This window comes from Salvelinus alpinus, chromosome 2 (assembly GCF_045679555.1).
Source record: "Salvelinus alpinus chromosome 2, SLU_Salpinus.1, whole genome shotgun sequence".
Taxonomy (NCBI): domain Eukaryota; kingdom Metazoa; phylum Chordata; class Actinopteri; order Salmoniformes; family Salmonidae; genus Salvelinus; species Salvelinus alpinus.
Genome location: NC_092087.1, coordinates 73,531,738 through 73,536,741, shown reverse-complemented (window position 1 = coordinate 73,536,741; position 5,004 = coordinate 73,531,738). Strand labels below are relative to the sequence as shown.

Below are 5,004 nucleotides of genomic sequence, written 5' to 3'. Positions count from 1 at the left end.
CAGTGTTACAGTTCACCCTTCAATTGCCCTTTAATTGCAAATCCTTCAACACCTCCATTGTAACAGCTTACGACAGCTCCCTCACTGACTAACAGTGCTGATGGGCTCCTGGTGATCTAGACAGATTAATGAATTAAAAGACAGGCTCTGGCCTTAATCTAAATTCATCAAATGACTATGTCCCATTGAACACACTCTTAATCTAACCTCAGAGATCAATTGTAACATGCTGCCCTGAAGTCAAGGACCACAAGTGTTTTTATTAATCATATAATGTGCTATCCTCTCGAATCAAAAGTATTTTAAACCCAAAAATGAATTAATAAACCAGTCTAGCAAAATTCAGTCATTTCAGGTACATGACAGATGCTAAATGACAATGCTACTTATTCTTGTTTATAGTAGCCTAGCTAGTTACATTAGATTTCCTGTTTATGTTTTCCAATCAATCCCCTTACAGCATAGGGTGACAGTGACACGTTGGTAACCCCTCTCTAAGCAAGGTTATACTTAACATGTGTACCAGCAATAGCATCCTAATGTGGTCCTATTTTAAAGGCCCATTTCCTCATTACCAGGGCCAGATATAGACATGTGGATTAAGGCCAGGTCAGGAATAGTGACTCCTGATGGATACTAATAGGATAACAGGCTAGGTGTTGGTCACACGGGTAATAGCCAGGCAGGATAACACAGTCTAAAGTGAAATGATCTAATAGCCCAGAGGGAGGGTGGTGCTCAGAGTTCCTCCTGACTTCCGCGTGTAGTCTAGAGAAACAGTCACCGGTAAGAAGCCTAGTTCTATAAACCTGGTCCCTGTACTAGACAGTATGTACTGATGCCAGCCAAGTCATCATGCTGTGTCCGTGATTTAACCAAGTCATGTTGAAGGCCTATCTATAGTCAGGTGGCAGGTGAATCGGAAACACACAGATCTGAGACCAGGCTAAAGTTAGGTTTCCTAATAAACCGGCTCATACAGGACATAACATTTGTTTGACATTATCATCATGATCTACTGAATAGTTAATCACCATGTTATACCTTATTTCTAACCAAATTGGTGAACATACAGAACTGAACTGAAGCATGGCTCTATTGACTGTCACTGCGGTGCCATCTGTTGGTAACCAGGATAATAACACTTTGAATTGTGTGTGGAGAGTCTGTAGATAAGTTAGAGAGTTAGTCATATTTCATGGTCATTTCAATGCAGTCAAATCGGGAGATGGATTGAGATTCCAGTTGCAAGATTAGAAAGGGGCTTTTTAATTGCCATTTTTGCATTGTCATTTCTATTCCCATGCTGAAGAGAAGTAAATGTACATGAAAATACATAAACAGTTTTTTTCAAGACTTGGTTGGTAAATAACAAACATCAGGAAGGCTCTTAGAGTTTATAAAACAGACCGCATTCACAGAAGTGCATTCTTACCTAGCATGTTCAAATTGCTTAGTGATACACCTATACTAGGTACAGTAACTGGTGCAGTTCTGTACCTAGTATTAAAGGGATTTGAATGGATTCGTCACTAGGTGGCAGTATTGTTAATCATTTCGCATTAACAGTGATTTCGGGCTAAACCCATTCAGTTACCACAACCAAGAAGAAAGTCTTGCTGGTCCGTCACCCGTGATACAAGTCACTATTCAACACCTATCCATCAGAAAGCATGACTTGATTCAATATAAACACTGCATGCCTAAGAATGCTAAATACGTTATACAAATCAAATCCTTTTGACATCATTATGTGACATGACTGTTGAATAATCACTAACACCAATCACTTAACAGGTAACGCTAATCAGGTTACCTTTTTGAATGTATTATAAAAACGATATAACCGGTTATACACAAGCTTATGGAGTACTTGGCCATCTTATGTTGTATCACTTTTATAAAGACTTAATTAATGCATATTTTATTCTAATAGCTGAATCTCTTACATTTGTCATGTTTCTTATTGCAATACTAAATATATTATGTATTCTATTGATACAATGTAAACCTCCATAGAATGTATAGAATTCACCACTCCACTTCGATGCTATATTTTCCCACCAGCACTTCACTGGTGACACTCTCCGTCTGTACTTCATGTGTAGTTCTTAACGCAGAACACCCTTCTATACACACACAAACTGAATCTCATTCACTCTTGCGTTCTCTCTCACACAAACACACACACACACTCTCCCCTCTCCCTTCTTCCCTTCTAACTCCAAAGACCATAACCTAATTGATTCTCATTTTCATTATGTTCTCCCAGGGTCTCTCCTCTCTCTCTCCATCTCCCAGCGAACAACAAAACCCGAGGAGACAGAACAGAACAGTCTGCCTCTCACACTGTGAGGATGACACGACCCTCCCCCTAAAGAGGAAGAAATAGAGGGTCTGCTTTGAAGTCCCACCCCCGCAAAGCAAAGGTCAAAATAATAAATGTAGGCCCAATTGAAGGGTATGCAGGGGGGGGGACAAAAGGCTCCAAAAGGGGGGCGAATGGTATATTTTGGTCGGGCAGTCCCTCACAGTGTACTAAAGGCATGATGAATTCATAGAATCAGGCATAACCAAAGACGGAGTAGCAGGGGTCCTCGCGGAGAGAATAGGGTTTTTTAACCGGGCAGACAGGCCTGGCTCCTGCATCCTACTCTTTTTGTAGGCCATCAGTCTTTCTTTCGTCCCCTCTTTCTTTCTTTCTTTCTTTCTTTCTTTCTCTCGCTCTCTGTCTGTTTCTCCTTTGCTCGCTTAACCTCTCAGAGACACACTCTCTCTCTCACACACACAAACATACACACACACACTCACTCACACACACACTCTTTGACACACGCACACAAATTCTCTCTCTCATACACACACACACACAACAGACACCCTCTCTGTCACACACACAAACTCTCACACATAAAACTCACACTCTTTCTGATACACACACTCATTCTCTCTCACTCTCTCTCTTACACACAAACACAACAGACACTCTCTCTCTCTCATACACACACATACACACACACTCTGATACACACATATTCTCTCACTCTCTCTTACAAACACACACACACATGCAACAGATGCTCTCTCACACACACACACACACACACACACACACACACACACACACACACACACACACACACACACACACACACACACACACACACACACACACACAAACACACAACAGACACTCTTTCACACACACACACACACACACACACACATTCTCTCTCTGATACACACACATTCTCGCACACTCTCTCTCTCTTACACACACACACACACACGCACGCGCGCGCACACACACACACACACAGAATGTGTTTTCATTTTTGTCACTTGTTTGGCATCTGCATCACCTCTTCACCTCTATTGAAAGGCATAATTAGAGGCACTGATGAATCACAGAGCCATCCCATAGACAGGCCCCATCAGCTGCAGCAGCTGCTGCATGTCACATTGTGGTCATTGTGGTTCACAACAAGTCACTTTCATTTATGTCAGTCTTTGAGGAACTAGGGACTATATCATTTAAATATGAGCAAGTTGTGTGCAGGTAGTGTTTGGTTGGATTAAAAAAAGCATATTCATTTTCAATTACATTTTCATTAAAACATTTTTGTAAATGATTGAACAGTTGAATTATTTAACCAATCATACAGATGAATGGTTTTATTTAATCTGTAGGCCTAGTAATTGGTTTTCAACAAATATTACATGACATATCTATATGAATATCACAAACTGATTTCGGTATACCACACCAATTCGGTCTCAAAGTCAATATATACAATCATTTCTAGTTATTAAATGTGTGTAGAATATTTTGTGGAATTCAATATAGTAGGCTAATACATTTTCCCCCATGTGAGAAGTAAATAAACTTCATCAACATGTGTAAAACTGTGTGTGTGTGGCATACAGTAGGCATATAGACAAGGCTATGTGGGGACACTACTGCCTGACCTTTGATTTGTATTATAGGCCTATCTAAAAACGTTCACCTTTACAGTAACATATCAGAGTTAATGTGTAAAATATTCATTCCCTTTGCTTTACTTTTCCCAACATCTCCCAGACACATTTAATATGAGGCGCATCATAGAGGCTCCAATTTCCTCTGGAGGATGCAACCAGTACCGAATTACATGCGCAATCCTGCGGTGAATCAGACATCACCACGGTAACCGAACGGTATTCACAATTCTCTGCTTTACCCGTAAACATCCACGACTCAACCCTACCGATCGTCATCCTCGTACGCAGTAAGTAATTTTTTTCTCCCTTTGTTATAGCCTATGTGTAATTTATTGTCATCGTTTGTGTGGGCAATTGTATTGATAAGGCTTTATGTCTGCTTGCGCTTACGTGAATAAATCCGTAGCCTACGGTGGTATCCTATAGTCTACATTGCAAATTACATGATTCGATTGTCACAACAACAAAAATTGCCTGATGTGAAAACGGCATTGGTTGCTTATGTCTTTGTGTCTATGTTAGTATCAATAATGGCTGTATATTTCAAGCATATTGATACGGTTGAGAGCCCCTCGATATTAATCGAATGCATGAAAGGAGTAAGGTAAAATTCACAAAGGTCTAAACAATTTCAAAGATGACGTTGTCATTTGCGACAATGTATCGGTGTTCAAATGAGCTTTCATTAACGAATTCTTGAATTTCAATTTCGTCTTGAATTCTTGAATGTCAATCCATTGCCCTTGCAGCCTATGCAAAGTGCATCTCGAGCAGTCTGTGCCATGACATGAGGTTACAGGTTATGTATGGTGCTTATCGAAACGTTTCTTACCACATGACGTGTGATGTGAGATGAGTTTCACCAGTCATGTTTATGCCATTTCTCTGTCTTGTTTGTTTTCGGGATGTTTGCTACCTGGCCGTTGTGCTTATCAGTAGAATCTCTGCTGCAGCAAACACGCTCTTTTCAATGCAGCAAGTTGAGATCAGATGCCTGATTAGTGAACCATGAAGAAACAAGTT

The 5,004-nt window shown here is 40.3% G+C and overlaps 1 protein-coding gene across 1 annotated transcript in view; it reads left to right on the top strand.

The window, feature by feature from the left end:
• Positions 1 to 4,129: 4,129 nt before the first annotated feature.
• Positions 4,130 to 5,004, top strand: part of LOC139567732 (neuronal vesicle trafficking-associated protein 1-like) — a 6,749-nt gene continuing 5,874 nt past the window's right edge. The window contains exon 1 of the mRNA XM_071389190.1: positions 4,130 to 4,268. The gene's annotated coding sequence lies outside the window, so the exon portion shown is untranslated. The remainder of the gene's footprint in view (positions 4,269 to 5,004) is intronic.